We start from the raw sequence: 12,187 nt of genomic DNA, 5'->3' as shown, positions 1-12,187 counted from the left end.
GCACTCCATTTGTGTGGTTTTGCAGTGGAAACATTACAAATGCGCTGTCGTATGGGATGCTTTGTGAGTCCATGTAAATATTTCCCTGGAAAGTGGAAATCAGGCAGCATTCCCTTTTTAGTATTTTAGCTTCATACCCAAGTTTACAGCCTGCTGTCTGGAGCAATAGGGGAGTTATCTTGATTGGATCATTGGGTTTGGATGTGCTTTCCTCCATCCTTCATATTGTATTTTACCAAGCCACATCCTGAGCCAGATCTTCAAATGGTGCACATTGATGCAGCTCGATTGACTTTAAGGGAGCCGTGCCAATTTACATTCATGTGATCACTCACCACTCCTAGATAACAGCAGTGATGAGCGCTATGCATTGTTGACACTCACATTATGAGATATTGCTGCAGGAAATCAGGGCCACTCCCTCTGTCACTGTAATCCCCACTACTGTCTTTGCCCTTCTCTCCACAGTCATCACACAATGAACTGAGAAAGAAAATGTCCAATCGAACCACCCTGACCGAGATCCTTCTCCTGGGATTCTCTGATGTTTGGGAGCTGCAGATTTTGCACTTTGTGGTGTTCCTGATGACTTACCTGGAAGGCCTGATGTGGAATCTTCTCATCATCTCAGCCGTAGCCCTTGACCACAATCTTCACACTCCCATGTACTTCTTCCTGGTGAAGCTGTCCATTCTAGACATCGGCTCCATATCCGTCACCATCCCCAAATCCATGGTCAATTCCTTCATGAACACCAGGGTGATTTCTTATCCTGGATGTGTCACCCAAGTGTTTCTATTTGTAGTCTTCACTTCAACTGATTTTGCCTTACTCACCATCATGGCGTATGACCGACACATTGCCATCTGCCAACCACTGCACTATGAACAGGGGAGCTTGTGTCCAAATGGCAGCCAGTACCTGGATTCCTGGTATTGTCTACTCAGCCCTGCACACTGAGAACACCTTCAAGTTACCCTTCTGCCAGTCCAATGTCATCAACCAGTTCTTCTGTGAAATCCCCCAGCTGCTCAAGCTTGCCTGCTCTGACTCGTACCTCAGTGAAGTTCGGCTTCTTGCCTTTGGTGTGTTTTTAGGTTTAAACTGCTTTGTTTTTATAATTGTCTTATGTTCAGATCTTCAAAACCATGCTGAGAATCCCCTCTGAGCAGGGCCGGCATAAAGCTTTCTCCACCTGCCTCCCTCACCTCACTGTGGTCTCTTTGTTTCTTTGCATTGGCATCTTTGAGTACCTGAAACATACCTCAAGCTCAGCATTAAATATGGATCTCACGATGGGTGTTCTCTATTCCCTGGTGCCTCCAGTGTTGAATCCGATCATCTACAGCATGAGGAACAAGGAGATCAAAGCTGCATTAAAGAAACTGATTGTCTGGAGGTTATTCAACAAGAATTAAAATGTCCATCATTGCTCCTTGATTGAGATTTCATTCTGAGCTTCTTCTTGGATATAATCAACTGATGACAAAATTGTCTCCTTAAGAACATAGGGTGCAATCTGTTTATGAATTCATAAAATCCAGACTAACTCCTTTGAAGTTAAATGAGTTAGTTTAGAAGTACACCAGTGTAAATAAGATTAGAATCTAAATATCTAGCCATAAATGTACATACACCTATCTCTCTTTGAGATTTATACTGCTAACATTGCCATGCTATCTGAGCATGTTGCACAGAATATCAACAGCCATAGCTGAATCACTAGTGAACATGAAGTCTCTTTCTCTTCTCCTTTTTTGGGGTAAAAATTGTGGGTGGGTTTGGCTTGTTTGTTTGCTTGATTGTTTCTTTTTCATGTTTCATTTTATTGATTCATTGGTTGACTTTTTTTTGTCCCAGATGACTTTTTGTGGTAGGAATTTGCAGGGTGGAATGTGTTTGATTAAATGTGGGAATCAGATTACTTTGTCATTTATTCAAGGTGTCAATGTCATAATCTCTTTGAAGGAGTTTTCGGAGAGACTGGAGGTTTTCTTTTCCCTAGTGATGAAGAATTGAAAGAAAGTTTCTGTAGGTGTGTGGCTAGCTGAGTTCCTTTTTAAACAATTATTGTAATGTTATTAGAGAGATTGCCTTGTGCACACGTCCTCTCTCCTTCATCATCTCAGCAACTGCCTCTCCACCCAGACATAATTATAGAGACGATAGTCCCTTGCCAGTTCAAGTTCACACAATATCCCAACATAAGCAACTCTGCATACGGAAACGTGGTATTAGGAAAGCATTTAGGGCTGGATTAAAGTTTAGGGACTATAAATCAGTGTCCAGGGCTTCAGCTCCAGGAGTCACAACATTACAACAGAATCTCAGCTTCCATTTCCTAAACTATAGCCATTTTCTAGTCCTCATGGTTGAGAAGGAAAGCTTGAAAATGTTCTCCAAGACAAAAGACAAGTGTAATCAATAGAGCAATGGCTGTCTGAGTCTTGCATGAGCCAATCACTCATGGGATGGAGTGGGCTGTCCTCAGTTAACTAATGCAACACCTGCCTCAATCTATAGACAGCCTGAGACAATTGCTCTGAGAGGTGGAAACTGCATAGGGTATAATGATGCAGCTACATCTTCCTGAGTCTGCAGAGAGCCTGAACCAGTCACAAAGTTAACTCCATAAGGCTGAGGTGCAAGTGGCTGCTCTGGGACTGCTCTCACCATCAGTGGATAGATGGGGCAATTCTGGGAGACACAACCCAGTTTTTTACAGACGTGGCACCACTTCTCCCCACTCTTTCCTTTGAGGAGGCCTGTGTCCTGCTGGAGTACGTCCTTCCTCTGGGTGGATGTCCCTGACTGGGCTTTTTCCTGCTCTCTGATTCCTCCCTATCTCTGTTATGCCACCTAGCGACTTTCTATATATTCATCAGCCAATTTCCCAGCTGGGTGCCCATTTCACAGGTTTCTGTCTATGAACCATGATATCAATATCATAGAATATTTTATGGTTATTTACATTGGATGGAGGTTCTAAGCAATGAGAATCTCAAATCCTGGAACACATATGAAACTAGACATCATAAGAACAGCCATATTGGGTCAGACCAAAGGTCCATCCAGCCCAGTTTCCTGTCTTCTGACAGTGGCCAATGCCTGGTGCCTCAGAGGGAATGAACAGAACAGGAAATCATCAAGTGATCCATCCCATCGCCCATTCCTAGCTTCTGTCAAACAGAGGATAGGGACACCATCCCTGCCCATCCTGGCTAATAACCATTGATGGACCTATCCTCCATGATTTTTTCTATTTCTCTTTGAACCCTGTTATACCCTTGGCCTTCACAACATCCTCTGGCAAAGAGTTCCATGGGTTGACTATGCTTTGTGTGAAGAAATACTTCCTTTTGTTTGTTTTAAACCTGCTGCCTATTAATGTCATTGGGTGACCTCTAGTTCTTCTGGTATGAGAAGGAGTAAACTTCCTTATTTACTTTCTCCACACCAGTCATAATTGTATAGACCTCTATCATATCCCTCTTAGTCGTCTCTTTTCCATGCTGAAAAGTCCCAATTTTGTTAATCTCTCCCCATACAGAAAGCCATTCCATTATCCCTAATCATTTTTGTTGCCCTTTTTTTAACCTTTTCCAATTCCAATATATGAGTTTTTTTTTAGATAGGGCAAATTCACCTGCACATAGTATTCAAGATATGGGAGCACCATGGATTTATATAGAGGCAATATGATATTTTATGTCTTAGCTATGCTTTTCCTAATGATTCCCAACATTCTGTTCACTTTTTTGATGGCCGCTGCACATTGAGTGGAGGTTTGCAGAGAACTATACACATTGACTCCAAGATCTCTTTCTTGAGTGGTAACAGCTAAATTAGACCCTATCATTTTAAATGTATAGTTGGGATTATGTTTTTTCAATGTGCATTACTTTGCATTTATCAACATTGAATTTCATCTGCCTTTTTGTTGCCCAGTCATTCAGTTTTGTGAGATCCTTTGTAACTCTTCACAGTCTGCTTTGCACTTAATTTTCTTGAATTGTTTTATATCATCTGCAAATTTTGCCACCTCACTGTTTATCCCTTTTTCCAGATCATTTATAAATATGTTGAAAAGTACTGGTCCCAGTAGTGACCCCTGGGGGGACACCACTATTTCTCTCTCTCCATTCTGAAAACTGAGCATTTATTCCTACCCTTTGTTTCCTATCTTTTAGCCAGTTACTGATCCATGAGAGGACCTTCCCTCCAATCCCATGACAGCTTACTTTGCTTAAGAGCCTTTGGTGAGGGACCTTGTCAAATGCTTTCTAAAAATCTAAATACACTATATCCACTGGATCCCCCTTGTCCATATGCTTGTTGACCCCCTCAAAGAATTCTAGTAGATTGGTGAGGCATGATTTCCCTTTACAAAAAACATTTTTACTCTTCCCCAAAAAATCACATTCATCTATGTGTCTGATAATTCTGTTCTTAACTCTAGTTTCAACCAGTTTTCCTGGTACTGAAGTCAGGGTTACCAACCTGTAATTGACAGGATTACCTCTGGAACCTTTTTTAAAAATTGGTGTCACATTTGCTATCCTCCAGTCATCTGGCACAGAAATGATTTAAATGATAGCTTACATACCACAGTTAGTAGTTCTGCAATTTCACATTTGAGTTCCTTCAGAACTCTTGGGTGAATACCCTCTGTTTCTGGTGATTTATTACTGTTTAGTTTATCAATTTGTTCCAAAACCTCCTCTAATGACACTTCAATCTGGGACAGTTCCTCAGATACATCATTTAAAAAGAATGGCTCAGGTTTGGGAGTCTCCCTCACATCCTCAGCCGTGAAGATTGATGCAAAGTATTCATTTAGTTTCTCCGCAATGGCCTTATCGTCCTTGAGTGCTCCTTTAGCATCTCAATCATCAAGTGGCCCCACTGATTGTTTAGCAGGCTTCCTGCTTCTGATGTACTTTTAAAAAATTGCTATTACTTTTTGTGTCTTTGGCTAGCTGTTTTTTTTTAATTCTTTTTTGGCTTTCCTAATTATATTTTTACACTTCATTTGCCACAGTTTATGCTCCTTTCTATTTTCCTCACTATGATTTAACTTCCACTTTTTAAATAATGCCTTTTTTGCCTCTCACTGCTTCTTTTACTTTGTTCTGCATCCAGGGTGGCACTTTCTTGGTTCTTTTACTATGTTTCTATTTTGGGGTGTACATTTAATTTGAGCCTCCATTATGGTGTCTTTGAAAAGTTTCCATGCAGCTTGCAGGGATTTCACTTTTGGTGCTGTACCTTTTAATTTCTTTTTAACTAACTTCCTCATTTTTGTGTAGTTCCCCTTTCTGAAATTAAATGCTTCCATGGTGGGCTGCTGACAGTTGTGTATTCCCCACCACAGGGATGTTGAATTTATTTATATTATGGTCACTATTACCAAGCGGTCTATCTATATTTACCTCTTGGACCAGAACCTGTGCTCCATTTAGGACTAAATCAAGAATTGCCTCTCCTCTTATGAGTTCCAGGACTAGCTGCTCCAAGAAGCAGTCATTTAAGGTATCAAGAAACATTCTCTCTGCATCCTGTCCTGAGGTGACATGTACCCAGTCAATATGGGGATAGTTGAAATCCCCCATTATTATTGATCTTTTTATTTTTATAACCTCTCTAATCTCCCTGAGTATTTCAAAGTCACTATACCATCGTGGTCAGCTGGTCAGTAGTATATCCCCAATGCTATGTTTTTATTATTCAAGCATGGAATTACTATCCATAGAGATTCTATGGTACATTTTGGTTCATTTGAGATTTTTACTTCATTTGACTCTGTGTTTTCTTTAACATATAGGGCCACCTCCCTCCCCACCAGCACAGATACTCAGATCACATCAAATGGAACAGCTCAATAGCAATATGCCAATTTACACCATCTGGATATCTGACCTCATTACACAAGGTGTGTGTGTGTGTGTGGCGGGGGGGAGGGGTTCTGACCCCACTGACTCCAATGAAGCTACAAGTGATTTACATTAACTGGGGAGCTGACCCTTCAAATTTGTTCAGTCTCTCTGACATACGTACAACAAGTGTGAATTAATCATTTTTAGGATGTCATGAACCACTGCATCTGCAGCCCAATGAGCCTTTCACTTTAGTGTTGTCTGTAGGAAGAAAACATATAAAACGTATAAGTCCTGAGAAAGAAAGAAAGAAAGAAAGAAAGAAAGATGCTCCATTCATCCCAATAGAAATTGAAAATCAGATACAGAAAATCTTACCAACACTGAATTCCTGCAAAGTTCAGTCCCAGTAGGAATGAATCACTCCTTAGCCATTAAAAGTTACACCCTTGCCATTAATACCCTGGGGCAAAGAGCTAAGAAAGTGCAGATGGGTTTGGAACTTTTGTCTCATCTTCAGTTCAATTTCCCAGGCAAAGAATATGGTCCAGATCCCCAGCTAGTGTAAATCAAAGTAGCTCCATCAAAATCAAAAGGCCACATCTCCACTTGGCGTAAACAGGCTTAACTACTCAGAACTCAATGGAACTGTGCCAATTTACAGAAGTTTAGGACATTGCATTGAGCTTTTATTGTTTGCCTCTGGCAGCTTCTTAGTGACCAACATCAAACAGCCAGGGAAGCCTGAGCTGTGGGTTCCTCTGGTGGTTGCATCCCAAGAGCTGCTGATGCAATGCAGGAGAAAAAAATCGCTGGTCTCTCAGAGCTGATTATGTGGCATTAATGAAGGAACAGGCTAGTCCAGACCAGCTGGGGCTCTGTTGCCACTGGGCTCTGAGCTATTGTAGGTCACATGTCTGTGCTACAAATATACAGTTTATTCTGAAATCTTCATGGAACACCACTTGAACCTCAGCCCTGTCTTATTTTTAGCCAAGGATTATTCCACGGATGCTGCCATTGTGTGAGATCCAGGGCAGGTGCTGTTCCCCCTCTGGGGGGTTAGGGTCAGTGAGGGCAGGTTGTCAGGGTGGTTTGCTCCAGAGGTGAGATCAGAGCTGGGCTCACAGCCCTTGGGAACAGATTCAGTTATTTATCCCCCAGGCAGCTAAATCCTGGGCTGTGACCATTCTTTAAAGCCTTCACAAGCCAGGACCATTTTCAGAGCTGGGAGGCGCTTTCAGACCCTCCTCCTATTTAGTCCTTCACCTCTCGGCCAAGTCTACTGGAGGAGAGGAGCAGGGAGCGCCCATCTGTGGAGTGGGTCCCTGCCTGCTGGGAACTGCAGAGAGACCAAGAAATTCGGGAAATATGGTGACGGGGAATGCAAACAGCTGCTGGATAACACAGTTATGAAGCATTATTGAGAGATATAGGAATAGACAATGACAGAAGAATCCTGGCAGTGGACTGTCCAATGCCTCACAGGCTGGGAAACATTCCCCAAAGACCAACACCGTAAGTTTGCTTTTTAGTTAAATATGTTTGGGTATTAATATACTGGAGCACTGTAATAAGAACTATGAATTGCATTAAAACTCTTTTAAGACTTCTACTATAATTTCATCAAACATCTAGAGCTCCTGTATTTTTTCCTCAGCAGAAAAAAAAACAATTTTCATAGAAACTGAAAAACCAAGACATTTTTTGTGTGTTTATCGAGAACCAAACAATTGCTGCTAAAATCTGCTGAAAACTGGGAAATTTTCACTGAATGTTTTGAAAAAACGTTTTGATTTTTACACTAGAAATGTTTTTAAGGATAGCAGAGACTTCCTATGAAAATTTCTTCAGTTGATAACCCAGTTCTCCTTTGAAATGATTTAAACAGAAAATTTCTGAATTCCCCAGATTGGAAATTTATAATTAAGCCACAAAAACAATGAGGAGTCCGTGGCACCTTAAAGACTAACAGATTTATTTGGGCATAAGCTTTTGTGGGAAATTTGCAGATACAGGCAAAAATATAAATACAAATTTATGCCTGTATCTGCAATTTTCACTCCATGCATCTGAAGAAGTGGGTTTTTTACCCACGAAACCTTGTTTTTGTGGACACAGACTAACACGGCTACCCCTCAGATAATTAAGCCAGGGTGCCAACATTGATATTGTCCAATAACACCACACTTTCAAACCTATTCCCTCTATTGCAATCCCATTTATTGCTGTTTCAAAGGGATACTTGCAGGATTGTAAAACTGAATAAGCGGTAAATTTGACACTCACAGAATATGTTTTATACATGCAGGCACCTTTAAATTGAGGCACAGAGATTTGAAGCCCCCAGCCAAAGCCTGTCTCTGCTCAATTACATAGAAGAGGGCAATGTGACTAGATCCCAGATCTGCTCCAGCACTGTATCCTCTGTCCCCCACTGATGCCTGCTAAACAGTAATGCTCTTAACACACATAGGACAGAACACACACCTAGTAAGACCCAGACGATGCCCCAAAGAGATTACAACGGAAGTAGACAAGGCAGAGAAAGGGAGGGAGGAGAAACAGAGGCACAGGGAGGGGAAGTGACTGGCCTAAGGTCATAAAGCAGGTCAGTGGTAGAATCAAGAATAGAAACCAAAGCTCCTGATAGCCACTGAACCACACAGCGGAAACATAAAGTCAGAAGGAAATGATACGCATAGAATTAGCCGAGTGATGCTATTAGCCTCTCACCACACAGAGATGGAAATGCAGCTGGGATTTGGTGCCATAAATCAATGAGGTGTTGCAGTGGAATCATTACAAATGAGCTGTCATATGTGATGCTTTGTTAGTCCATGTCATATTTCCTAGGACAGTGGCATAGGACTTCCGACTTCCCCTCTTTCCTGTGGGTGCTTGACCCCCACCCCCACTCCACCCCTTCCATGAGGCCCCGCCCCTGCCCCACCTCTTCTCATCCCATCCCTTCCCCGCCCCCATTCCAACCCCTTCCCCAAAGTACCAGCCCCAACTCCGCTCCCTCCCTGCCAATATTCCAACTCCTTCCACAATTCCCCACTCAGGCCCTGCCTCCTCCCCTGAGTGCACCACATTCCCACCCCTCCCCCTCCCTCTTCCTGTTTGGCAGTGGCCAGGCGGGAAGCGCTGGGAGGTAGGCAGAGGAGCGGGGACGCGGCATGCTTAGGGGAGGAGAAGGCGGGGGGAGGGGGGTGAGGGGAGCTTGGCTGCCGGTGGGTGCAGAGCACCCACTAATTTTTCCCCGTGGGTGCTCCAGCCCCGGAACACCCATGGAGTCGGCGCCTATGGACAGTGGAAATCAGGCAGCATTAGCTTTTTAGTACTTTAACTTCATACCCACGTTTGTGGCCTGCTGTCTGGACCAACTAGGGAATTATCTTGGGCCTGGTCTACACTAGGCGTTTATGTCGAATTTAGCACCGTTAAATCGAATTAACCCTGCACCCGTCCACACCACGAGGCTATTTAGTTCGACATAGAGCTCTCTTTAAATCGATTTCTGTAATCCTCCCCAACGAGAGGAGTAGCGCTAAATTCGAAATGGCCATATCGAATTAGGCTAGGTGTGGATGGAAATCGACGCTAATAGCTCCGGGAGCTATCCCACAGTGCAACACTCTGTTGACGCTCTGGACAGCAGTCCGAGCTCGGATGCTCTGACCAGCCACACCCCGGGAAAATTTGAATTCCTTTTCCTGTCTGGGCAGTTTGAATCGCAGTTTCTGTTTGGACACCGTGGCGAGCTCAGCAGCAGTGGCAAAGATGCAGAGCTCTCCAGCAGAGATGGCCGTGCAATCCCAGACTAGAAAGAGGGCCCCAGCATGGACTGATCGGGAAGTCTTGGATCTCATTGCTGTGTGGGGAGATGAGTCCGTGCTTGTCGAGCTGCGCTCCAAAAGACGGAATGCAAAGATCTACGAGAAGATCTCTAAAGCCATGGCAGAGAGAGGATACAGCCGAGATGCAACGCAGTGCCGCGTGAAAATCAAGGAGCTGAGACAAGGCTACCAAAAAACCAAAGAGGCAAACGGACGCTCCGGATCCCAGCCCCACACATCCCGTTTCTACGAGGCACTGCATTCCATCCTAAGTGCGGCCGCCACCACTACCCCACCACTGACCGTGGACTCTGAGGATGGGATATTGTCCGCGGCCGGTTCCTCCGACATGTTAGCGGACGGGGAAGATGAAGAAGGAGATGAGGAGGACGAGGCAGTCGACAGCGCTGGCACCGCTGATTTCCCCGACAGCCAAGAGCTCTTCATCACCCTCACAGAGATCCCCTACCAACCGTCCCCCGCCGTTACCCCAGACACAGATTCAGGGGAAGGATCAAGCAGTAAGTGTTTTAAATATCTTAACATTTATTTATAACAGAACTTGCATATTTTAAATATTAACAATAGCTAAAGTGCTTTCAAGTATGTAAACTTTTATTTATAACAGAACAGGAAGATTTGAAATATTAACAATGGGTAAAGTGCTTCTAAACATGTAAACAGGAAAGTGCAACAAAAAGGGGAAACTGAACAAAGGGTTTCATGATTACTGTGTCTTTGGCCGCTTCAATGTATAGTCCGAACCATTTTAAGAAAATTCAACAATGTCCGCTTCATGATTACACTGCCCAAGACGCTCCACTCTTTTGTCCCTCCAAGGGCACCTAACCCAAAAACTGGTCGATGTGTCCTGGGATAGAGGCGAGATCCCCCAGGGAGAACTCCTCATAGGCCTCCTGCAGGTGTCTTTCCAGCCTAATTATCAGGTTCTTTGGCAGGGAGAGCTTATTAGGCCCCCCGTGGTATGACACGTTTCCCTGCCACAACGCCAGCAGGTATTCGGGGATCATGGCCTTGCACAGCATAGCAGCAAATGGCCCCGGTTTCTGCAGGCTGTCCCGCAGCATCCTCTCCTTCTGGCTCTCCGAGACCCTCAGGAGGGTGATGTCTGGCATGACGCCCTGCTTTGAATTAGGTAGGGGACAGTTAGTATTGGGACTGCTTGCCCGTTCCTTTACAGAACTGCAACCGCCGGTTTACAGCCACGCGGTTTACAGCTGCGAGGGGCTGGGACAGGGGCAGAGTTCATGCTTGCAGGATTGCTGCCAGCAGAGACTCGCATTGCTTTCTATGTGAAAGGAGGCCAGTGCCACTCTTAAAGTTTTAAGCAGCCACAAGTCTACGGCTTACCATGTTTGCCAGCTAGACAAAGTCCGGTGTCCTGCCCCGCTCCTCAGCTCGCTACAGCAAGACCGCAGGCACTGTAGGCGAGGGCCGAAAATTCGACCTTGTCCTCAGTGTGCGTGTGATAGGTGCTCTGCATGGTCTTGTTCACAGAGAAAGACTATGTTCTCTGTTCACTGATACATTGATCTGTCTCAGGAATTCACTCCCTTTTTCCAATTCCCACAGCAACATCTGCCCAGAGGCTAGCGCACATTAGGAGGAGGAAGAAGAGGACACGGGAAGACATGTTTGCTGAACTAATGGGATGCTCCCGAGCACAGGCAGCCCGGCAGACACAGTGGAGGGAGAACTTGTCCCAAATGCACCGGGCAAACATGGAACAGGAGGAGAGGTGGCGACAGGAGGACAGGCAGGCTACTCAAACGCTGCTTGGACTAATGAGGGAGCAAACGGACACGCTCTGCCGCCTTGTGGATGTTCTGCAGGACCGGAGGCAGGAGGAGAGAGCCCCGCTGCAATCTCTCTCTAACCGCCCTGCCCCACCACCAAGTCCCATACCCCCCTCACCCAAAGTCCAAACACGGAGGGGCGGCAGGGGCCGTGAAAACTTTCACTCCACCCCAGCGGACAGCTATAGCACTAGAAGGCTCTCATTCCCCAAAATCTGAAAAGTCCTTTCCTACCCGCCTCACACAAGACCCCGTCCAAGTTTCACCCCCCCGTTCCATGTGCGATTGTTAATAAAAAATACATTTCTGTTCATTACTGTTTCCATCCTCTTCTTTTGGAGGAGAGTCTGTCTGAAGGGGGGGAAGGGGCTTGGTAATTAGACAGGACAGTCACCTTTAGCAGGGGGCAGGCCCAGCAGCAGGGCACATACACAGTGCAGTGACTAGTTACCCTGGTCAGTCTGGGAGATGGCTTTCATGTTCTGTGGGGGGGGGCGGGGTTGCTCTGTGACTTTGTGGTGGGGGAGGGCAGTTTAGAAGCATCATTAGCATCACAACACTAAACCCAGGTTTAAAACATTCCCACGAAAAGAGTAATGAAGACAACGGTGTTCATTAGCAAAACAGAACAGATTTTATTTTTTGGGAAGGG

The 12,187-nt window shown here is 44.8% G+C and overlaps 1 pseudogene; it reads left to right on the top strand.

Moving 5' to 3' along the window:
- The first annotated feature begins 495 nt into the window (after positions 1-495).
- Positions 496-1,418, top strand: LOC112122964 (annotated as a pseudogene).
- The last annotated feature ends 10,769 nt before the right edge of the window (positions 1,419-12,187 follow it).

This window comes from Terrapene carolina, unplaced genomic scaffold (genome assembly GCF_002925995.2).
Source record: "Terrapene carolina triunguis isolate 2854851 unplaced genomic scaffold, T_m_triunguis-2.0 Scaffold119, whole genome shotgun sequence".
In the NCBI taxonomy this organism is placed as follows: domain Eukaryota; kingdom Metazoa; phylum Chordata; order Testudines; family Emydidae; genus Terrapene; species Terrapene triunguis.
The sequence above is the reverse complement of the archived record's forward strand: the minus strand, read 5'-3'. Positions and strand labels throughout refer to the sequence as shown.